The sequence below is a fragment of the Rhodnius prolixus genome, unplaced genomic scaffold, assembly GCF_049639745.1.
Source record: "Rhodnius prolixus isolate KJV_2025 unplaced genomic scaffold, Rpr scaffold_4, whole genome shotgun sequence".
Taxonomy (NCBI): domain Eukaryota; kingdom Metazoa; phylum Arthropoda; class Insecta; order Hemiptera; family Reduviidae; genus Rhodnius; species Rhodnius prolixus.
In genome coordinates this window covers 31,950,675-31,976,759 of record NW_027411614.1, presented here as the reverse complement: position 1 = coordinate 31,976,759, position 26,085 = coordinate 31,950,675, and the positions used below count along the sequence as shown (strand labels likewise).

At 32.9% G+C, this 26,085-nt stretch overlaps 1 protein-coding gene and 1 long non-coding RNA gene across 3 annotated transcripts in view; one reads left to right on the top strand and one right to left on the bottom strand.

The window, feature by feature from the left end:
* The window catches only part of Rgk2 (Rad, Gem/Kir family member 2), a 99,474-nt gene that overhangs the window by 24,216 nt on the left and 49,173 nt on the right, over positions 1 to 26,085 (bottom strand). The window lies entirely within an intron of this gene.
* On the top strand, positions 3,395 to 8,445 carry LOC141455968 (uncharacterized). Its single transcript, XR_012459549.1, has 3 exons — positions 3,395 to 3,974; positions 6,317 to 6,478; positions 7,962 to 8,445. It is a non-coding gene; the product is annotated as an uncharacterized lncRNA (long non-coding RNA).

Below are 26,085 nucleotides of genomic sequence, written 5' to 3'. Positions count from 1 at the left end.
CTAAGTACCAGCTGAAATAAAAGAATAAGAAGATTAGATGAAGACTGGAACAAGTTTAAACCACAAGAACAACGCCATTGTCTTGGAAACACAATTGGAAAGTTTGTCTTCCAATTTATATGCAATGCTTTTATTTACCTCTAAAAAGTTTTGTTTTTTTCTTGTTTATCTTAACTTGGGGCATTGATGTGTAAGATAGAGAGAAAAAAAAATTAAGTTTGTTACTTTTATTTGATGAAAATACTAATGGAGTGACATCTAATTGTTATCAACTTTACAATATGGGTTTGGACAAAAAAAAAAAAAATACGAATAGTAATAAAAAAACTAGAAGTTTCTAAGGTAGATTCACCAAGATAACGTTGAAGAAGATCTAAGAGCAACAGAAGTTGATGATCATAAATAAGGAAGGATGTTCCAGGTTCAAAGAAAGAAAATAAAGAAAATTTTGGGGGGCTACTCTCTGTCAAAGTTGTAATTAATTTTGTGGACTGTATCAAAAAATTGAGAGATTTTCAATTTTAAAAAAAATTAATAAAATAAGTTTTTAATTAGGCTTGTTTTATTTAGGTAATTAAAATATAGTTCTCAGAGAAGAACTATCGTAAACCATCTTTACCAGCTGTATAACTAAAGCTGATTGGAATGGTTTCCAATCAACAAAACTCCTACACTCGAATTACAAATTCGGTAAAGTTATTAAATATTTTTGTTGCGTGTTCTTTTCGCAATAATAAAGTAAAATAAATGCGAAAGATTTATTACCTTAGTATGCTCGGTGACATTAGTGTGATGCGGAGCGTTGATTTGGTTGATTGAAGAAAAGGGGTGATGGAATATGTGGAGGAGAAACAGTTGGTGAACAGCAATGATGAAGAATAACCTTAAAGGTAAGTCATTTTGAATTTGGTATTTATTATTATTAAAAGCGCGTTGGAATCCAGTATTCGCTAATCCCTTACCTAACTTTGGTACTATCTGAATTTCGAAAATTTGTAATTTATTTATGTCACAGAATCCTCCAAGAGATTTTTTTAATAGTTTCATATAAAGAATCAACAAAAAATCAAGAACTTCTGTTAAGGAACAAAAAGGAATTGCAAAATTAAGTTCATTGTGAGTAAAAAGATGCTATCATAGATACACTGAAGAGTTAAACTATTCTTGATTTCAACAATGTTATGTAGTGTGGGGACTAAACGATGCCGATAATCATAACAGTTTTCTTTCTAATAAATGTAGAAAGAGTGTTATTCTAATATAATTTAAGATCATAGTAACACTTATTTGTCTTTCTCATTGATTTTCTGAAAATATTCAACACTGTTAAAAAAAGAAATAAAACGAAGCTAATAATGAATGGTCACCGGTTGCACATGTGTTAACATTGACTTATTATCTGTTTATATTTTCTTAAATACAGACCAGAACTTTTAGCTATGCGTTTATTTTATTTTTTTCCCCCCGACTTTCTTGGATTAATTCCAAAAGGATGGAATGGTAGGATGGGAATTATTAGGAATAAAAGAGTAAAAGAGCAGAAATGGTGTGGGCGAACTGAAAGAAAGTGGTATTCGCCACCGTGGTAGGCAAGCAACAAGTCACAGTAGGGTAGGTTTAGGTAGGCAGGAGCGATCGATACAGCGGGCCGTCATGTGGCCTGGGAGCACGAGTATTACACTCTGGTAGAGAAGAACAGAACTAATGATAACGTACACTTCTTGACACTGCATTAAATTAAATCTATCCATTTGCAGAACAATGTACAGAAGGTTACAACTGACTTTATATTAATAAACTGTATAACACAAAGATAAACTTGAAGTTAAAAAAGTAGAAGTGTTTTCACTCAAAGTACAAAAATTGCTTTAGAAAGTGTGATAGTTTCCTCTTAAGTTATATAAGCTTTAAAAAGTAAATTAAAAATAAGCAATAAAGACAATTTCCGCAATGCTATTTTTCAATAAAGATTGCTTTGTCATCTGAGATTTGAGAAAGACACGTAGGGAGATGGAAAGCTACAGCGACGGTTTACTTTACCGTTGAATGATAACAATATCGGACCTCTCGATACGGTATTTTCTTTTCTAAAAATGAGTTTAAAAGGCACTCCTTACCTTTTTCAATATTCGCTTAAGAATAAATATTAAGAGAGTGTCAAATTTTTGAAGTAGCATGTTACCCAGAAATACTCGTTTTCCGAAGACATTTTCTTTGAAAATTTGATTCTTCATGAAAATCAGGGAATTATAACTTTGAGTAATGTAAGTTAATTTAAAAATGTAAGGTTTTGATAACTTATATAAAAAGTAAAGTAAAGTAATCGCCTATTTTTTCAGGCGTCCAGTGACCAACTAGGTACCGTGGTTGGAGGTGGAAGCACATACTTTGCTATAAACAATTTTTTCTAATAAGAAATAGCTACACGCAGGATACGAGCTGGGAATTTCCCACTTAGAAAGCGAAGTGATCATAACCACTTACCTTTAAAGAGTTATTTATTACTAATAAAGGCGCCTCGGTAGCCGAGTGGTTAAAGGCGTGCCTACAAAGCTATTATGTATTGTGGTACTGGGTTCGATTCCCAGTCTACGCTTTAGATTTTATTTAATGTATAATAAAAGGAATTTACTGTAAAATATATTTGCTTATCAGCCTCCGTTCTGATCGGCAGTTGGAAGTAAAGTCAGCCTGAAAAAATTAGTCATTACTTTAGTATAAATAATTTTAGAAGGGGAATGAAGCATGGTTGCCTAAAAATTGTAAGCGTCGAAGCTCCCAAATGCACATTTCTGTTAATCGATTGGCATTTTAATTAATTAAAATCAATTAACGGTTTAGGTGCTTCGTTTACAAAAGAGGTAGCCTTAACTTCTTAAAAACTTCGTGCAGCTGAATACTTGCATCGTTTTCACCGAAATCTATTGTAACTGCATTGATAAATCATAAATCTTATTAACTCTTATTTTTGCACTTTTTTTTTTGTAAATATCTCATCTTTGATAGAAAAAAGTGAAAATTTCAACATTGTTTGTCATTGTTGTTTCTAAAATGTTTTTCAACAATTTTGACAATTAATTCTTACCCAACTGTCATGCAGAATAATTTTATCTACACAAGCACAAGGATGGGTCAAAACATTTTTTGGTTATGAGTTCCGAGTAGTTATAAACTAATTTGGAAATTTTGACGCATTTTTAAGTTTTTTCTCCTTCTCAAACATGTTTTTCAGGGTGAATACATAACATTGGAAATACCCCCGAATGTCAATAGTTCCCCATATTCAAAGAGAAAAAAGAGAATACGGAAAATAGAAAGTACTTCTTGTTTGATCTCATTAAATAACAGCGTAGTTGATTAAATTAATATAATAATAATAAATTTATTTCTGTTTATAAAGTAATACAAATACTTGTCGCAGGGAGTTGGAATAATTCAATATATACGTTATAAAATATTACATTTTAACTGCATGAAAAAGAAAAGAAAATATAGAAACCAACTACAAGAAAAGATAAATAAATAAATGAAATAGAAATAACACTACAAATTCAACACTAATACATGTTGGTTTATATCTCTGATTGACTGTGAGACCAAAATTATATATATAATTCTTAATTAAACGAGAACCAATAAATTCAAATAGAGTACATTCTTATCTCCCTCTCTTGCGACAAAGACTGAATAATACAGCATAAGAGAAAGTAAAACTTAAAAAGAAAACATAAATAACTGAATTCTAGTGATTGCCGCACTTGTTGTGGCCCTCTTACTGTTACATATGCTAATGAAGTACAATTAATTAATTTTTATCATCTTATTAAATTAATACAACTGTTACAAAATGAAAAAATGCTATTTATACGATGAGTATCAGTAATAATTAACAGATCAGCAATATTCTCATGGATCACAAATTCTGAAAAGTATCTATCTCTAGGATCTGAAAATCTCGAACACTTAAAAAGAAAGTGAGTTAAATCATTATTGCCATTATTACAGAATTGACATACATTTTCAGGAAAAATATCAATTTTCTTTGAGCCCATTTTCAAAGAGAATCGTTTTTTATTCGACAATCTAAGTTGTGCGACTACTCTTAATTTTTCTATACTGCCAATTAATTCTAAATAAGATTCTGCAGATGGCTCCAGTGCACTTATTTTCCTGTAAAAGTTGTTGAAGGAAGATTTTACAGCAAAATCAACATCACAACTAAACATGTGATTTTTATAAGAGGCAATCAAGTCATTTTTATACTTTAATATATCTGTTACATTCGATATTGTGATTAATTGTTCATAACCGATTACATTTAAATGAGTCCGTAAAACAGATACCCAGTTAAATGGTAATGTAAAATTAGATAGTTGATTAAATTCAATTGTGGTATTATTTTCTTCTATTAAATGTAAGAGTATTCAAAGTTTCACTTACATAATAAATCTATTCATAATTAAAACAATTCTATTAACTATTTAATTAAACAAATAAACGGATACTCAATATTATTATTGTTGAAGCTACAAATGATTGTTAAGTGGACTAAATGACTATTTGAACCTCTGTTTTCAATTTCCACTTTCTCTTTATCATTGAATTTGACAAATGTTGATCCAACACGTATCGAACGGTAGGCACCATCAAAATCTCATTTGTCAACCTACTTTCTATTGTACACTTTGTTTTTCTTGTTCCATTGGTGGTTTTGATTGCATGTATGATTATACTGTAGGAAATTATTATTATTATTATGTTTTAAACTTTTATTTGCAGTTTTAAATAAATTAGACTTTTTATACAGCATAATGGTTCCAAAAAAAAAAAATCTTATTAAATGTGGAAAAGTCAAATATGATTCTCCAGAATTTTGTAAATTATTTTTACGCCTTGATTCAATTGATTATAATTAGAGAAGCTGAAATAATTGTTCTGTGAATTAGTCGTCGCTTTAAGACGTTATAAATCTTGAGGCCTTGAATGTTGAACATGTCTTAAGTGTATGTGTTCCGGAATCTGATTTGTACAACTGGTTGTTTTCATATGGAAAAATTAGTTTTATTCCATTTAAGGAATCATAAGGTGTGGTGAACCCTGAACTGAGTTCAACTCAAGGAATGTTAAAATGATAATTTAAGAATAACTTTGTACTTAACAAGAACACCCTATACGAGGTGTGGCTATTAAATAACGAGACTATTGCTGTAAATCATTTTATTTTAAATTTATACATATTTAGTTATTATCACCTTCAATATACATCCCTCCCCTATCCCTACAGCGCTCCATGCGAATTTACCATTGTTCGAAACAGTGATGGAAGTCTTTTTCTGTGAGCTCCTGCATGACGCGTGCCGCTTTTTCTTTCACACTTTCAACGGACTGAAATCGTGTTCCTTTTAATGCAGATTTGACTTTGGGGAACAGATAAAAGTCACATGGGGCTAGGTCAGGCGAATAAGGCGGTTGGCCTAAAACTGGGATGTTGTACTTGGCTAGAAACGTCTTGACAGACAATGCAGTGAGACCCGGCGCGTTGTCTTGATGGAGAACCGATGACTTGTTCTTCACACAAATCGGGTCGTTTTTTCCTTACTCTTTCACGGAGTTGAGGTAGCACGGAAGTAATGTTGATTAATTATAATCGATATTTTCATCCGGATTTGGACGTGGAAGGGCGACCCGGTCCGTCATCATCTCCGACGTCTTCTCGGTCATCTTGGAAACGCTTGAACCACTCAAAAACTCGCGCACGTGATTAAACATTCATCGCCATAAACTTCTTTTAATAAAAGATAAGTTTCAGTAGCGGTTTCAACAAGTATCATGTGAAATTTCACGACAATTCGTTGCTCTACTACATGTGTAGTATCATATTTTCGGCAAAATGAAACTAACACCTCCTATACAAACGACGGTTCCGGTCAGACAGATTTCTCTACAAACACGTGAGACGCTACAATCGAAAGAGAAGGCTTTACGTTGCACAGCTGTCGGTCGTTAGGATTTGGCGCATGCATAGTTCTTCTGTAGCAGCATTAGTCTCGTTATTTAACAGCCACACCTCGTATTTTAATTCCGGTAGAAGTAACATTGGTAACGTCTGGAGGAAGCAGATTGGTTTAGTCTATATTAATTAAAAGCTCCGAACATAATGGGAACTGGGGAAGTTAGCTGTCAAGGTAACTAAGATAAGATTGCTTCGGAAATTTTATATAAAAATTTGTATGTACCACCTGGACACCTCATTGACACTTAGTTATATGCTGTTGAGAGCATAAAGCTGCAATTAACCCTAGGATATCCTGCGCAGATTCTACTGGATGCACAGAAATCTCTGTCCTCCTAGACAATAAACTTGCGAAGAAAACCTTATAGATCACCCGTTTATTAAATAAAAATGCATGAGAAGAAGCAAAGCTGTATGACTCAACAGAATTTGTAATCTGCTAATGCGTTGTGAAGAACAGCAACAGTAAGTTGTAAATAAATCTTTTAGTAATCTTTAAAATGAAGTTTTTTTTATGGAAATTTTTTCCAATTTGTAAACAATTTTTAGACGTCTTACTTTTTAATGTTAAGCATTGAAAAGAAAATATTTCTAGTATTCAGATTTTTAATCAACAGGACTTGTAACTTATGCTTGGCATTTTGTATCTGATAATGCAGTAATCTAAAATAAATAACACGTAATAAACAAATTAAAAATCCTCAAAATTGAGAAAAACTTTATTAGGATTGGAAGAATTATCCATAACCAATACTATATCAAACAGGATCTGTAGAAAGCATGGAACAAGCTGTTTCTGTTGGTTCTAGAAGAAAGGCCTAGTAAGGAATCACCAAGGGCATTTTTTATTTATTTATTCCTTAGAACCCATTACATAAATGTATAAGGTTATCACAAAAACTGATATATAAGAAATAAAATACTAAGATCACGACACAGAAGTTTGTAAATCCAAGTCAGTTCGCGTTGATGTTTTCAGGTAAAAGACCATTTGTTCATATTAATCGTTTTGATTGTAGGTAGTAACTTTTTTTGTTTTAATTACAAAAATCTTTATAATTCTGTTAGTTTTTTGAACTTAGTTCTCTTATATCCTTTAGTAAATGACTGAATATGTTTCAACCTAAGATAATCAAAGTGCAATTGGATTTAACTAATCTGTTAGTAGAAATGACTATTATCGGATTTATTCTATTTTTATTGTAATGCACTTTGTCTCTGCTTTGTATTTTGCACAATTATTTACTAACAACAAGAATTTTTATATGAACAAGACTCATTTATCTTATTAACTATTAGTATTATTTTATACATTTCTAGAAAATAATTCTTTTTGCTATCTTCAGCAGCTTGAATATTATATTTTGGCATTCGGAGTTGCAGCCTCACCGTGGAATGCCATTCATCTTAAGCCGAAACAATTTATAATAAGCTATTTTAGTTAGTGGTCCGCTCAATGCCCAGTTTTCTCACTAAATATGTCACTTTAAGTAACCTGCCAGCAAGGATATCTATATGATATAGCCAAGACAATTTAGTTTAAAAAGTGATTCTCAAGAATGTGTTCATTTTAGGAGCTCTTACTTGAGGTAAATATCATTAACATTGATTTGCTGCTCGTTCAGAATCAAATTATTCGAGGCTATCCATTTCCTGATTATGCCAGGTTTTCATTTGCTGCTACACGAACATTTTGCCCATCTCTGGCTTTGCTGATAAGTTCGTGTCATCATTATTCCGCGTTGTTTTTAAGTATTTTGGAAAATGTGAAAGAAAATTGATGTCTTATATATTTATAGATTAATAATTTTCAATTTAAATTCGTCTATGTATAGCATTTACCAACTTTGAACAAGCATTCGAACTAGTCAAATGCCGACAAGATCATGCACACATGTTGTGAACAATAATTGCATGTAAATAAAAACACGAAAGATTCATGTTTCAGATTGAGAAATCACTTGCTGGACTCGAAATTAAAACAGAATGCTTACATGTAGGGGAACTGCTGTGCCCAACGATGAAATATACCGCTAGCGTACCAAATAGAAGAAGTAAGATATTTTCATCTTTTCGAGAACTCTAATAACAAAGAACAAAGAAATATTCCATGGAATTGGGAGGAAGGTGTTGAGAGCGAACAGATATTTTGGATTAGCTTGACAGCTGATATGTGTACGCTGTCCTAAAATATTAAAGCTGTTTTCTACAAGATGCTGATCAGACTCTTCAATTATCTTCAATCTTCAATTATCTTCAATCTTCAATTATCTTCAATCTTCAATTATCTTCAATCTTCAATTATCTTCAATCTTCAATTATCTTCAATCTTCAATTATCTTCAATCTTCAATTATCTTCAATCTTCAATTATCTTCAATCTTCAATTATCTTCAATCTTCAATTATCTTCAATCTTCAATTATCTTCAATCTTCAATTATCTTCAATCTTCAATTATCTTCAATCTTCAATTATCTTCAATCTTCAATTATCTTCAATCTTCAATTATCTTCAATCTTCAATTATCTTCAATCTTCAATTATCTTCAATCTTCAATTATCTTCAATCTTCAATTATCTTCAATCTTCAATTATCTCAAAAATGGCCGAAAAAGATGAAGAAATTAGCGCCACATCTACATGGGCCACAAAAATGGTTCGAATCCAGGAATTGGTGCTCCTTTCACAAGAAGCCGATATAAAGAAGATAGTAAACCATGACAAACTGGCCATTCACAGACAGAGAACCCCAAAAAATGTTGTAGAAAAGAAATTGTATGAAACGGGGAAGTGTGGAGAGGACTAAACTAAGATGGACTAAACTTATAAATACTTGTTAAAAGTTATAAATTGGAAGGTTACAGCAAAACATAGAGAAGACATAAAGGACGACTTACAGTAGCCTCAAGCCCTTAATAATAACACTTCTTTTACAAAAATTTAGCTTGACCAGCATTTAGCAGTAGGTCTACATTCATCAATTGACTCACATTCTTCACTTCACCAGTCTAAGTAAAAATTAGATTAAGTTAATGGTATATAGAGGTATTAATCAGCTTATTCACCCCAATAGAACTAACTAGCCCCGAAACTATACAAAAGAGACTAACTTTTGTTTTATGCGTGCTAACTGCACATAAAACTCTCCTCACAAATTCTTATAGCTGTTTATTAAATAAAGCAAAAGAAAATATTAGTAACAGTTTGTAGGTATTTGATCAAAATAAGGACAAGAAATCTATTAAAACAAAAACAGTCTAATACTAAATATAAACAATCATTTGATATAATTAAGCTTAGTTCAAATGCATAAAAAGTTTTCTGTACTGTTACAATGTGATACACCGTACTTTTTATAATTTTGTTACATTTGTAACAAACAAAGGATTGAGGAATATTTGTGTTACATATGTGACGTATATATTATTTTAATGGAGAGGGGATATGGAAGAGCAACATAAGGAAATGTTAGTGGGGAGGTCTCGGTTGGTAATATTGATTTGGAGTTTGCCCCACAGATAGATTCAACACTTAGCAAGACAGTATAAACTTTATAAGCAACAATGAGGAGTTTCTTCGACAAGTAGAGACTAAACGCAGCTTTCAGTATTTACTGCCTTTTGAATATGGTTTCTTCTTATATCAAACATGTACTTTAATTCCAAATATGACCTTTGGTTAAAGTTAAAAAAAGAAAACAATAAAGAAATATGTTCCGAGTTTTGTATATACCATTTACGGGCAGTTGCCTATCGAAGTCATTCACACTGACTGCAAGGTATTAAGCAGTAAGACGACACCTACAGCTTCTATTGAATGTTTGTTTCTTCCTTCAGAAGAACACAGTATTCTGGTCTTCTAGTTTTACATGTTTCTGTCTAAACCAAACAGCCAATTTCAAGTTTAAGCAATTTGGAAATCCTCCATCCTTTCTAGATATCTGAATCTTCCTTGACTAATGGCCACACAGTCAGTTGAAATGTAACTGGAGTTTTTCTTCCAACTCCACACAGAATTTGCATCACCTTTCAGACCAAGTTTCTTCAAGTCTCCGCTGTGTGAATGCTTAAGAAATCCGGTCAGCTGGCACATAATGTGCAAGCAGAGCCGAGACAGCCTCAGATCAGTTCCGTATAGTAATTACCCAGATATCTTCGTTTGCTCATACCAGGAAGGCTAACCCATTGCGTTCTTCTGTAGACTTACTCCTAGTATTTCTTCAGAGAAAGCTATCCATGTAGAAAGGATCAGGTTTTTGGCTAGATCCACGCCAACATATCCGGCATTTTTAATTTTAAATTGTATTTATTAAAACAGAATTTAACTTAAATGTTCTGCTTTAATGATTACATTAAATTGAAAATGAAATCTTATTAATTAGGAGCATTCAATAATAATGTGTATGCAGATATTGAAAATTGAAATTTATTCTCTAAATTTAGAATAAAAGTAAGGCTACTATTTAGGCTTCTATTCTGGCAAATATTGTTAGGCTGAATGGTCATAAGTCTGTGATAAGTCATAGGGAAGCATTAGATTTGAGTATTGCATATTATGTGAAGATATAAAAAGAGATTAGACGTCACATTTATGTGAGACAAAGCTTTTAATGGTGTTTTTAATCACTACTATAAATGAAACATAAATCTTAGTTTAAATTAAACTTCTTAACGAAATATAGTTTAAACTTAAGCTTAATAAGTACGTTAAATTTAAAATTAAATAAGTGTTAATACAATAATAAAGAATGAGAGGGCGATTGTTGTAGGTCACAGGACCGTCACCTTATTGATTCAAAATTTGGGACGTGCTAACTTTATTTCAGTTATGACCTCTACCGCTTCAATGCTACATATTCCTATTGCTAATAAAGAAAAAGTCTTGCGAAGTTATAGAAACTAGGTACAGATTTATTGCTTGAAACAGACAACAGCTACGGCATAGCAAACCATTGCAATAAATAGAGCTCTATTAACAGAAGCTGTTTGATTGACAATAAGTTCATATGATGAGCACAGGGAAATGCAAGTACCTTCTTATTTCTAATTATACTAACTCCATTCGTTTTCAAAATTCAGAAGTATATTTACAAATTGTTTCATTAGTTTAATTTCAATTTTAAAAGATATAATGCCATAAGTTTTTACCGCTAATGACGAATAATTTAGACTTAATTTATATATAAATATATTGCTAGAGTAGTGCTAAATGTTACAGTCTATATCGCCCTTCCTTTGTTATATAAGTTCAAAAAACTAGTGGAAAAGGTAAAAATTGGAATACCAGCCTAGGTATACCAAAAAATCAATTGGTACGACGTGTCATCTCTGCACAGCGACGTTCGGCTCATTTTCAGTCAGGACCGAAACTTTTACTATTTTTTAAACAGAATCCCGGTAAGTTTGTTAGTTCTTTCGCTGTCAAGCACACTTCATAACTCTTTAGCTGACCACTTAACGTCATAGTCATACGTTGCTCTTATTTGTTATACTCCATTCCGTCTCAATTAGGAATGCAATAATCAAACAGTATAAGATGCAAAAAATTAGTTCATCGAGTCGCACTTAAATAAAAAAAGAAAATACTTAAAATATAACAATGAAGGTTTGTGTTAATGTATTGCAAACTAACTCTACTTGTATGGGAGAATATCCCTGCAAGCAAATAAACAAATCCATTACTTAAAATATGACCAAAAAAAAAAGAAATTATTTGAGTAACTTTTATTTAAAATATTTAAGGGACTAATTGCCTTGAAGAGAATGAGGCTAGATAGTAGAAAGCAGCGGCTAGGCTATGCAGTATCCACAACAACAGCCTCACAATATCAGGCTCACAATACCAGCCTCACATTATGATGTGCTGCCGAGGCCAAGTAGGTCAGCCCGCTTTGTTTGGAATATAATTCATAATGAGCGCCATTATTATCTCCTCAGGTCTTATACCGCCATCTCTTGTCACTGAGAGAATTCACCAAGAATTTGTTAGGCCAATTTGCACAAAGTAACCAATTTACTATGACCAGAAAAAAGATTTGCAATTTTTTTTAAGTCAAAAAGTGAACAGACAGTTAATACAGTGAATACTACTGTTAATTTTTTAATTAAGAACAACTTTTGAATGAATATTTTCAACGATTAAAGAAATCTTCAATTTATTAACTAAAATTATTTATAAAAAGACATTTATTATCACACATTACATTAAAGAGAAAACGATTTATTTCACAATGTCCAGCACGTAAATTAAATTAAATTTCAACTTGTTTAATAAATCTGGCTAAATAAGCTAGTAAATTCTGAGTAGAAAGCTTTGTTTATTTATCTGGAGATTATAAACTGCACTCTATATTTAACTTGGCGTTGTTCTATAGAATTATCAAGTTGTTTATTATGTTTATATCACAGCAAGAATTAATTCAATTACAACTTCTGTAACTTTTTTTCCAACTTTTAGTTTGTAGATTGTTTTGTGTTTGTGCTGGTAGAATCTGTTCTAAAAGGGACCTTTGTGCTTAAGCATATTTCTGTGCAACCTCATTTGAAAATATTCTTTTTCATTAAACAAAGTTTAAATACTCCTTAAATATTAAAATACAAAAAAATAATTGTTTACCTTTTTTGTTAAGTTTAGTGGATTTTTTTATAGTTCAATGAAACCAATCTGATAAATAAATTTAAAATGAAATTCTCAATAAAAAATGAAAAAGAATTTAACAAAAAAAAGCTTTGTGGATTATTATATCCTTTTTCAAAAAGAACTGCAGTGGAAAGCACTTTTTTCTCTTAGTTTTTTTGGTGAGAGTTTTACATTGGAAAGAATTTTCGTTCTGAGTTGACTGTCTCCTCGTATCGTGGGGCTAATCTCTGGCAGCCTGGCCTTTAATTTAGAGTGCAATGTGTTACAGTCAGGGCATCAAAGGCAGAAATACTTCAAAAGTGGTTCAGAGTAACAATGATGGCAGACTTTTATCATATGGTAAGCTGGCTTGATTTTACGAGCCGGATCCATCATTACGAGCCGGAGAGTGAACGGCAGAATTTGGAATGGAAACATCCATTCAAAAGCCAATCATCCGCAGGAAAACTGATGCTTACAATTTTTTGGGACTCACAAGGCGTAGTACTGGAACATTATCAAGAAAGGGGCATAACAATAAACAATACGCGTTACAGTGAGATGCTTACTGACAAGTTGAAGCCTGCAATTCGAAGCAAACGCCGAGGACTGCTATCAAAAGGTGTTGTGGTGTTGCACGACAATGCCCGTCCACATAATGCTGCCGACACTGCTGAAACGCTTCAGAAACTCAATTTTGAAGTCCTGGATCATCCTCCGTATAGTCCTGACCTTGCTCCATCGGACTTCCACTTGTTTGGTCCACTCAAAGAGGCATTAAGGGGCTGTAGATTTACCTTGGATGAAGCAGTAAAAGAAGCGGTGCATTCCTGGCTAGCAGCTCAACCAAAAACCTTCTTTTATGACGGTTTCAGAAAGCTTGTGCAACGATGGACCAAGTGCATTGAAAAGCAAGGGGGATTATGTTGAAAAATAATGTTTTCTATTCGTATTACAATAAAATTTATCACTATATTGATATACCCTCGTATTTTAATTGAAGCTCGTCACAAATCTTTGGTTCAAGGCTTTTACCATGCACTGGCTTCGTCCAGGCAGTATTCTCCGATTACAGATAACTGTATAGTAATGGAAAAAACGCTCAAGAATACTAAGGGCAGGCAACTGAACTCGAACCGAGAAAGTTCACTGAATTATGCCACACCAATGCATTCCCTTAGGTTGATAGATTTTGGTTGTACGCCCGCTGTCACCGTTACACTTCTATGCGCTAACCATGGACAAGCCAGTAACATTCTTTAGGGACATTAGCTTGAACTTCAGTTTGTTTTTGCTGTTATCAATAATATCACGCGGTAGCTCAAGTAGTCCTTCGACCAACACGATGTTCTTAAATGAAATTTCTCTCGTTAAAAGCGTATGACTGTAAATTTAAATCCTACTTCTTCACGAGTTCGTCCAGTTTTACTAGCTATGGCTGCCGCTTCTTCCAGCAATCCTGAGCACGTCTTAAAGATAACTTATTAGTTTAGTTTTTCACTAGGGATGATCGCGACTCTTTTGATTCTCTCAGCGCCAAGTTTAATGTCCAATCTTGCTCTAATAGGCGTACTGTTGATCCTCTACTAATAACACTTAAGGCTGCCTAATGGAATTTAGTGGAAAGATACAACTCTCTGTTTACACCAGCGAAGTACTTATTCCCATTTAATTTATTTAAGGAAACAAAACAGAAGAAAATTTACCCAAAACAGGAATTTGTCTGATGGTTTCAGACTGGATTTTATTTGTATGTAATTTAATATTAAATGAACATTCTCGTTCAAAATTACGATAGTTGAACAGTTATTTCTTCCAGATTGTTATAGTTCACTTATTAAAATGTGTTTGAAAGAATTTCAATAATTTTTTTTTTAATTTGATAAAAATTGGTATCTAATCTTATCACAGAACAACCTTTGGAATAAATAGTTATTTATTTAACAAGTGTGGAAAGTAGTACTTTTCCTCACGCGAGGCAGGGTTTGCACGCACGAGCGAGCGAAGCGATGCGAGTGCAAGTGCAAATTGCCGAGTGTGAGGAAAATACTTAACACTCGAGTTAAATATTATATTTTTTCTGCAACCATTTATTAACTAATAAAATTAAAAATTTCATTTTTACAGTCTACAAAAAGTAATTTATTTATTATAAACGTTTATTGTTATATTACAATTATTTACATTACTTACGTATTTACATTACTTATTACATTTTCTGCTGTTTCTTTTATTGAAGGAGGAATGTTTTCTAAACAGGCGTCACTAGAATCCATTTTAAATTTCTATAAGGTAACACTATAACCTTTTTAACTGTTATAATTAAAATTATTATTTTTATTTCTATATTCCTTTCAATTTTTATTTTATTTTTTAATATTCGTTTTTTAATTATTTAAATAAAATAAATTTAAATAAGCTTATTAGAGTTTTACAGAAAATATTTATGTTAATAACAAAACTTCTTATATCAAGGAAGCACAATATAGTTTTTCCACTCACTTGTGCGGAAAGTGACACTAATGGGAATTTCCCCCCACTAGTGTGGGAAGTTGGGCATTACACAGCTGATTTTAATTGAGTAATGAGAACTTCCCTACATGGTTGCAGAAAAAATTCTAAAATCAATCCATAGATAAACTAAAATTAGCTAATAGAAATCCTTTCTTTCAACATGAAATGATGATAAAAGAATCCCCTAGCCACTGTCTGGATTGATAAAAGCAAATTCCATGAATATTTTTAGTGGGCGAAAGGAATTTCAGCAAGGGTAAACATTTCTTGAGTTAATATAACAAAGCTATTGTACTATGGCATCTCTTCACTCTATATCATCGCCATTGTAAGTGTGGTAAATAAAATAAACACTCTCACTAAACCAAACCTTTATCATTTGACGAAGGAACTGTTGTTTTATTGTGATCGCATTCCTTGTCTACATTAATTTTTCTTTCAACAACAAAAATTCTTCAAAATGTGAAATAGCAGTGGAAACAGGATTGTTGGTGTACCATTTTGAGTGTTCATGACTAAAATTTAATGTTATATAACATTACTAAGTCAACATATCTGATAATCTAGTTTGGCGTTTGCAATCTATTGCAGCATTACAACTCTCACCAAATCCAAACCAACTCTCATTATGGTCCAAAATCTTTTTCTTTGTTTTTATTACAAGCAAAATCTCCCAAAGGTGAGGCGAGGATAATTTTTTTTGATATAATTAAATATACAGTGCCGAACAAAAGTCTACATACACCACAATATTTCGGGAATTTTCAAAATAAAGAATTATTAGAGTGAAAAATGTGATTTAAACATTTGTAACCATTGTTACTATACTAAATGTATATATATGAGAGATGAAAAGACCTCTGCCATCTCCCATTGCATATAAATAAAAAGATCGGAGTTCATGCCTGAACAAATGTCCACTTACAGAATTGATAAATTCAATATTATTATAATACTTACTTGTTAGGGTAAATCTTAATATTTACAAATTTATTAGTTTTAGTTGAAACGTAAATATAGGAGGATCTGAGTTAGTTAAGAATTTATTATTAATTAAAATGGTTCACCAAAGAAAGGAAATTCCTGTGCCAGAACGCAGATTAATAGTTAAATTAAATAATCAAGGATTTTCATATCGTAACATTACAAACATTATTCAAAGAAGCCACGCGAGTGTCCAGACTGTGATAAGAAATTATAAAAATAAAAAAATTTTTGAAAGTAAACCGAGAAGCGGGCATCCGCCTAAGCTTTCCGGCCGAGATAAAAGACAAATTTTCAGGGAAATTTGCAGAATTTTGTTCGGCAGTGTAGGTCCAAACCGTTACAACATAAATAAGAATTATATTTTTTTAGTCAAAATTCATAATTTGAAGAAAATTAATGGAAAAAGCTATCTTAAATTGCAATTTTTTTTGGGGGGGGGAAGGAGAATGTCTTGAAATGGCTGCAAGGAGGTTCTTTGAATTGTGTATGCACATTAAGTGCATGTAAGTCAATGACTTGTAACTTTTAGAATTGATTTGGTGTGTAATGTCCTGTCATGGTTTTATCAAAAGTAGTTTTGTTCCTATTATTGAAGGTAGATTAAAGTTAACCTCTTGTCTATGTAGTCATTGTACAACATCTGACTGACGGAACAAACTGGACAAACGATTCTTTTTTAACATGAAAGTGATGTTCCCATATTTTTGTTCATTTATTTTCATTTTTCATTTATGCAAACAACTTTAAAAGAGGTTTATGTTAATCAGGTTTAGCAGTGGAGAGAAAATTTCGGAGTAATAATTAAGTATTTAAATTATTGTAGGTATTTAAAGACAAGGGTAAGTTAGCAGTAAATATTAATACTTCTTTGAATTACCTCAACTGAAACTCGATCAGTCCAATATTTTCTAATTAATAGTTAGTAATGGGATATGATTTTTGAAAAGGCAGTAAGCCTGTGTGCCAGACTCGATCGAATACCTGGATCACATCGAGAAAGGCACCCGATCATTATTGTTCTTGCTCGAATGAAGTGTAGGAAGAAGTGTATCCTACATGGTGTACTTAAAATGAAGTAATGATGTAAGCTGACGCCACGATGATTTTGTTACAGCGATTATGCTTCCTCTAGTATCGGTAATTAGTAATTCTCTTTCAGCATGTTTGTTCGCTTCCAGTAATATTTTTGATTATACAGGGTGTTCAGCATAAGACTACGGTAACTTCGGGAGGCGATTCTGGGCATCATTTGCAACAAAAAATTCCATATAAACTATGGCTCGATTCGGCTCCGTTTTATAGATATTTTTAATTTTATGTTTTTTCAAGGTACTACTACTTTTTAGCAAAACGTTGTCTATATTTCTCAAACTATTAAAGCTACAGCTATTTTAATAAACTCATTAGAAAGAAGGTTAAATTTCCTTTTAAATTAGCTAATTTGTATTCCAAAATAATAATATTAAGTATTTTACTTTGTGGCCCAAACATAAGAAATAGCAAGTTTCTAATTTTTCCCCAAAACTTTGACTTCATTTTTCTCAAAAACATTTTATATGAAAAAACCGTGCACTATTCAGGAAAAACATCTACATACGATCACCTTTCGAACGGTATACAATAATTGGGGTTGTGTTAAAAATTGATGCAGAAATCTGTGATTAATTGCAAAAAAGTAGGCCTCAAAAGAGCGTCGGCATTATGAAAGAAATTCACCGACCATAAGAATATAATTGATCAGAAACATCTAATCCAGTACGATTTTTTGCAAACGTGTAATTTAATAATTAATTAACTAAAATCCGAAGCATTTTGTATGTTGGCCGTAATTAAAATAAGAGATTTTGTACTTTTCTTAATTCTTTAAGGGTGTACTTTTAATTCATTCCGAGCTATTTATATGTATACTTATACGTAAATTACATGTTTATCATTCGATTTATTTGTTTTCAAAAGGAGTATTTTTTCTCATTTTAATTTTGTTTTATTTATTTGTACCAGAAATGTATTAGATGCAAAAACAAAAAAGAAAACAAGAAATAAAATAAAAAAATGTAAGTAGCTGACTCCCTGTAATATGTCAAAGTGCATAAATACAGAATTACTATTATTATTCAGTAACATTTTTTATTATAGAGTATTTCCTGAGGATAGCGTAGCAAGTTGTCTGTTAAACTGCCTAAGAAATTTAAGTAAGAAAGTGGATATCTTTTTTAAGTAATTTATGTAAAACGTTAGCTGTTAGGAGATCGTAACCAGAGGGTTTTTTTAGTCGGCACTTGTTTAACGATGTACTGCACTTCTGAAGGATTAAAGGCTTCAGAAGGGTAATGTTGAATTGTAGGGATGAGTTTAAGTCCTCTTCAATGTTAAGTTTGAACGTCAGGTTATATCAGGATGTGGACAGACAGGTGAATGACAAGGAGAGTAGCTTTGTTTTTGTTCTTTTTTCAGTGGTACAGTTGTCATGTTGAAGTGTAAAAGAACAGTATTTGTATGCGAGAACTTTGTGAATACAGTACCTTAGAGATTTATCTGATGTTGTTAAGAATGATGCGGTTTCTTTTCCTTTTATTTAGAAGTTATAATAGCATTATTTTATTTAAGTTGGTAAAGTTTGTTTTTGTCACACGTTACATAGTATAATAAAACTTGTAAGGTGAAGAAATTAACCTAGTTAAAAGTGTTATCTCCTTTATCAATGTAATTTATGGTCAAATGTTTTCTTTCTTTTTATTTTGCCAAGGAAATGTGTATAGGGAAGTGGAAAACTATAATCCTGTTGAGCTTCGGCAAACTGCCAGCGCAAAAAAGGGATAATTATGAAGTGCTTTTAAGATGGAAAGAAAGAAGTAGCAATTTGATAGCAGAAAAACTTTTTATCAACATGAATTCAGAACTGGTTTTTACGAACGCTTTAAGAAAATTAAATATAAATATAAATTTAATTTGTATTCATCTATTTTGTTCGTAAATTACGTATGTTGCTTTAAGTAATTCACTTAAACAAGCGTGCACTCGTGATAAACTTCACCCTGAAGGGCAGAAGCTCACTCCCACCTTTCTGAACTACGAGGGTCGTTTGAAAAGTCCGTGCAAAAATAAAAACTACTTAAATTTTTGGGGGGTAAACCTTTTTTATTTTTCAACATAGTCTCCTTTTAGGCTTATACACTTCGTCCAACGCTGCTCTAGTTTGTTGATCCCTTCCGAATAATAGGATTTGTCCAAGTCTGAAAAATAGCCATTCGTTTCTGCAATCACCTCTTCGTTTGAATAAAATCTTTTTCCCGCCAGCCATTTCTTCATATTGGGGAACAAATAGTAGTCCGAGGGAGCCAAGTCTGGAGAATAGGGGGGATGTGAAACGAGTTGGAACCTTATTTCCATTAATTTTGCGACCACAACTGCTGAGGTGTGAGCTGGTGCGTTGTCGTGATGGAAAAGGACTTTTTTGTGGGTCAGTCGTGGGCGTTTTTCTTGCAGCTCGGTTTTCAAACGGTCCAATAACGATGAATAATATGCACCTGTAATAGTTTTACCCTTTTCCAGATAGTCGATGAGGATTATTCCTTGCGAATCCCAAAAGACAGTCGCCATAATCTTTCCGGCCGAAGGAACGGTCTTCGCCTTTTTTGGCGCAGATTCCCCCTTGGTAACCCATTGTTTAGATTGTTCTTTGGTCTCAGGAGTGTAGTGATGTATCCATGTTTCATCCACAGTGACGAAACGACGCTTAAAGTCCTGCGGATTCTTCTGGAACAGCTGTAAACCGTCCTTGCAACACTTCACACGATTTCGTTTTTGGTCAAGCGTGAGCAATCGCGGCACCCATCTTGCGGATAGCTTTGTCATGTCCAAATGTTGATGCAAAATATTATGTACCCGTTCATTCGAGATGCCCACAGCACTAGCAATCTCACGCGCCTTCACTCTTCGGTCATCCATCACCGTATCATGGATTTTATCAATGATTTCTGGAGTAGTAACCTCAACAGGGCGTCCAGAACGTTCAGCGTCACTTGTGCCCATATGGCTACTCCGAAAATTTTGAAACCACTTATAAACTGTTCTAATCGAAGGTGCAGAGTCACCATAATGTTTATCAAGCTTCTCTGTAGTCTCCTCTGGCGTTTTGCCTTTCATAAAGTAGTGTTTAATCAACACACGAAATTCTTTTTCGCCCATTTTTTGAAAATCACTCGACTTCCTCGATTCAAACGAATGCCAAACACAAAGAAATAGACCGATCTGGCTGAAACTTGGTGTGTGTTCTTCCAAGAGATGCTACTAACTAAACATAACCTCGATACGCGCCAGTAGTGCTATCTCTCTGACTTTGCACGGACTTTTCAAACGACCCTCGTAATTACTCTCATCAAGAGAAAATGAAAGATCACGAGGAAACGAGCGTTTTAACATCCGAGGGGGATTTATCTTAGATGATGTGGGATAAGATCGGTATAAAACATTAGTAAAGGGATTTTATTGCTGCTTTCTTGGGAAGGTAACGAAAGAAATGTGATCAATTCATGGAGTTCTTTTTAGAGAGAGGTGGGAAATTGAACATCTAGAGCAGTGATGGCCAACATTTTGAGCTCGGTGTTTCAAAATTTTGAAAAATCGAAACACAATTTTCGTGGCGTGTTACACATCACAAAAGTAAAGACTAATAAAAATAGAAATATTTATAATTTTTTTAAGTTAATTATTTGTTTAATGCCATTTAAAATACAAAAACCAATGATTTACATTTAGAGACTTGTTTTACATATTTCTTTGTCACTTAACATAGCAAATCAAGCAATATATATAATTGCACAAAAACAGAAAAATAATATAAAATTTATATGAAAAATTAGTGACTTTTTTGGTGCTGAAGTTTGTCTGCTAAACCTTCTATTTCGGGTTTATACTTGGTACATTTCAAAGCCAAGCAAGCGCTACTGACTTCATCTGTTAACCGATTCCATTTGTTTGTCTTAATATTATTTGAATTATGAATTTTTTTATCTTTGAAGATGCGTGTCACCAAAAATGAGCTCAGTGCTGACACGCGTGTCATACGTTCGCCATCACTGATTTAGAGGAATAAAAAATAGGCTTTGAATTTGGGGCTTGCAAGGGAGAAAAGAAAAGAATTGCCAAGGTCTGATTGTAATTGGAAACTGAGGATCATCCAGGAGAAGACATCATCACGCCGAATCTGAGAGCAAATAAATAATTTTGCAAGGTACATATCCTTTTTAGGACGTTAAGTTCAATTATCTAGATCCAGATTAATTCGTACGATAATAATAATGAGTTAAGATTTGCTTAAAATCACTTAATACGGTTTAATAAATAAATCTAATTTAATGGCTCGTTAAAAGGATTTGCTTTAATATTAAAGCTCTAAACTGAGCGTATTAATGCATTCTCGGAGCTAATAAAATTTTACTCTCTCCGTCAAATTTTACGATCCTACACGGCAGATTCTTGAATCCTAGGAGTACATGGTGCTAAAATTGGAACACTTCAGATGCACCTATAAGCAACGGATCGTGAGCTTTCCAGCGTTTTGAGCAAAACAAGTTAATCAAAGAATCACAAACTTATTGAAGCCATTGTATCTATTATTCTACTTATCGCTCTACTTTGTCAACTTTTCAGCAGAATATTTTGTTTACTTCAAAAAAAGAAGAAACAAATTAATGTACTAAGGTGATGGCAACTTTTCTCAGGAGGATTTACGTTCATCTTCCAAATTTATGACAGTCAACGGAGACGATTAGCAAACGTTCTTTAGAATAACTTTTTCATACTAACCATTAATTCAATACAGGCAGGGTAACTATTAAACTTAGTACCACAATTCTACTTAGTTTTGAGGACTGTAAATATGGTTAAGGTCCGGTGTGTTAAAAAATATCTATGGGAATATCATCCATTATCAGAGTTAGATTAATCAGTAGAGATTTCGACTTTTCTTATGTTTTCGACTAGTAGTACACTTGCTGACTGTCAGAAAAATCAAAGTTCTTGTAACTTTATCTTAGTAGATTTTACATTTAGATAGACATTTCCATTTAGTTCTATGTATTTGCTTTTTTTCTGTGTGGATGACATTAAGCTAGCAATTTTTTTGATGGCTGACAAAATTGACATATTGACCTTTTAATCTTGTCTAGTTGTTGTTAAAAAGCTTCCATCTTTAAAAGATGTAACATGGATCTTTTCCTCAGAATATTTTTAGCTTTTGCGGCCCACTTCTTTCTGCACCTTCTGAGCGATGCTAAGTGAAGTTTGAAATAACAAGGTGAGGTTACACTTTTTTTTCTTGTTTCTAGGGCTCAGAAATTACTAAATAATTTATGCAAGAATTTGTATAATTATGCCGGTATTATTGCAAATTAAATTCTTACACGTACATACAGGGTGAACCAGCAAGTAATGTCCATAGGCCTTCTAAAGTAGTACATCTAAAGTGGAGTTCAATGACGTATTGGCCAACTTCATATTTTCCACTGTTCTTGAGTGACGTCTCTTTAAATTTTTTTTTTCTAAAATCAATACTTTTTCTGCAATAAAAATGTTATTACTCAGAAAGTTTTAGTCCGAATTCGATTCTGATGACACGGTTAGAAAGACAGATAAATTTTCTAAAAAAATTGACACCATTTCGAAGCATAATTTATTCTCCAAATAGCCTCAATCTTTCTCCGAATACTGGAAAAATAAAAGTAATCGAAATTTTTAAGAAAACTCATTAGGCCCTTATGTGATCATTATCAGACCTAGGTGCTGGCACTTTTTTTTTTTATAAAAGTTTCCTTGTCTAATGTGGGCTTTCTAACGGTATATCATTTTTCAGGATTCCTTTTGTCTTCGTAAGAGAAATAACGTTTTTTTTTGTAAGAACAACAGTGTTAGTTTATCAAGTTGTTTAATTCATTGAAAACTCTTTTAGATGGACCAGTAGTCAATTTTTAAGTAGATTGTCTTAAAATAAGGAAGTCAGAGGAAGTCATAAGGAGTCACAAATTGCACATTAAACATTTACTTTTCGTCTCTCTGAAATATTTGACAAAATGTTAGGAAATATTTTAAACAAGTACTATGTTTATAATCGAAGGTTAATTTACAGATAATCTTTATAACGGAATTAGGTATTAACCAATACAACTAGGTATCTTATAAACTTCCCTGATCTGTTAGACTTGGCCTTTCAAAATTTTTTATTGTACCGTATTTGAAACTAAGCAAATTAACCTTTGTAGTATATATCTTTTATCAGTTATGATTAAGGCTCACTTTGTTTTAGAAGACATACAAAATGTTAATTAAAGTTTTCTGCCATTACATGGATTACTTAAGGAACTGCCATTACTTCGAGCCAAGTATTTACCTTTTGCCCGAATGGTAATAGCCAGGCCTTTGCACATTTTTTCTTTAATAGTCTTTTTAAAAATTGGCTTCGCCTTTATTTTACCTTCCAATATATGATTAATAACTTGTTTTAAATTAAAACGAGAACTGAATTAATGTAATTGAACGAATAATTTCCTTTGCTAAAATAAATTTCATTGTTATTGTCGCTAGATCAGCTGCCGAGAAAGCCGGCAAACACTTCAAGCAGTAAAAGAACTTCTGAACAAATTATAAGTGATCTTTGCGGACGTTTAGTGGTAGAAGGTAGACGATTAATCACGGCGCCATGAGCAAGGTGTGCGCTAGGTGAAGAAAAGTCTTTATCCTTAGTTAGCTTAGAGTATGCCATAGTGAACAGGTTATTCCATTCACTAGTGCGCGGCCGGGTCACGCAGCGCTACAGGTGGCCGCTATCTGGATCAATAATACAAGTCCTCCCCTGCTACACCCAACGCATTTCCCAATCCTACATTCATGATTTCCAACCCTCCGTTCACACTCTATTACCTCATACCAAAAACCAATTACCGCCTGCGGAAATGGAACCCCGGCGTTCTACCTTTTGTATTCCTGATGTTCTACTTTTCTTCAACTTCCTCTGCTGTACTACAAGCAATGCATCCTTTCTAGCTACTAACTTGAAACTACATGGTGTGGAAATTGCCATTCTTTTAAAAGCAAAATTTCTCCTAAACTAATTTCATCAAATCGAATGCTTTGTCAATTTCCTTCTCCAGGTAATCATTTGCAAAAGATTGTCAGAAAAATCTTCCTTTTGTTTTTAAACATCAAATGCAAACAGTAATTTTTGCTAAAAGGCAATATCATTTCTCTTCAGACAGTATTATTTCTTCTGAGAGTAGGAAGGTCTTTTTTGGTGGGGTTGGGTCTAATTCCTGAAGCACCGATGTCCATCTTGAAAATTAATAATAAATTAGCCTTTTATAAAATTAAAATATAATTATTCCCTAAAGTAAGTGACCTAAGACCTACTCAAGTAGGTGGTGAGAGCAGTTAAGACCCGATTCATCTTATTTCTCCACAATCTCTACAACCTTCTCTTACAATGTTTTCGATCTTTTCCTTCTAGAAGCTTATTCTTGCAGAATGAAATTTTAAATAAGTTTAAACAAAAAAAACTAAGTTTATTTAACTAAAAAAACAAAATATATTTGTAATGTTCTTAATGCTGTTTAGTTCGAGGGATGATAAATAGGAAAAACCTACTTTTCTCAATCAAAAGATACTATCGCAGTAACATCCACCACAAAAAAGATTTTGAAATATTTCCTTTGCAAGGATTTAGACTTTATTAAACATACAGTTGCAGCATGTAAAGAGTTTTAGTGACTCAGTGACAAAATGAATTCACTTAGACTTTCGTTAGGAGAGCAATTTGAGCAGTTCACATAGAAATGTAATACTATCTAAAAAAAAAGAAGATTCTAAAGTCTGGGCTGTTATCTGTCCGACAAATAAATATTCACATTTCTGTAGTCACTATTTCGGAAATACTCAATCTATCAACACTGACACCTCCCTAACAACAAAGGATAGGAGCCGATCTGAGCCAGGGGGTCGATTGGGGGTCGTAGGAAAAACAATTTCGAACCCTTGCAAAGAAACAACAGGCACACCCATCTCATTAATTAATAAGCAATACTGTAGTTACTTTACTTATTTATAATTACTCATTATTTAATAAATATTAAGGTATTTAAATTAAAGTATTTAAAGACCTTACTTCTACAGGATCATTTCTGCAGTGAGTGGTCGATTGCAAATAATGTAAAATTTCAACATTAAGAGATTTTTCATAAAACTATTGTTACACAATGTAAAATCACTTTAATAAATGTTTAAAATCATAAAATAAATGTAAAAAAAAAACAGTACCTAATAGATAGTTTCATTTTAATTAACTGAAAATTACTTTTATGGAGGTCGATGGCGATTTCGAAAAATTATATAGGGATCCATGATCAAAAAAGTTTGGCGACCGCTGTTCTATGAACAGGGAGCCACAATAGATAAATTTAAATGGCAATTGATTCGACTTATAGCCTCTCCCTTGCAGTCTACAATCTCTTTACTTTCCCAGAGATTTGTCAAAATCAAGTTCTGTCTTTAAAAGTAAAGTAATTAAAGTAATGCATATTTTTTGAAGCGGGCTTTACATCCAACTACCAATTAGGTGTCGTGGACGGAGGCGACTAGCAAACATACTTTACTGTAAATTTCTTTTAATTAACCATTAAATAAAATCCAAGGCCTAAGACCGGGGAATCGAACCCAGTACCCACAATACATATAAGCTTTGTAGGCCTCGCCTCTAACCGCTCGGCTACCGTGGCGCCTAAGCTCTGCCTCTATTCCACGAAGAATTAAGGGCTGAATATTAACTTACTTAATTACTCAGCCAGCTTTTGTTTTATCGAGTTGCCGTCAAACCAGATCTCTCTAGAGCTCTCAATTCTCCCACTCTCCGGCCAGATCGAAGCCCACACTTCTCCTCAGCCCCTGTATCCCATCCTGTCGGTGATC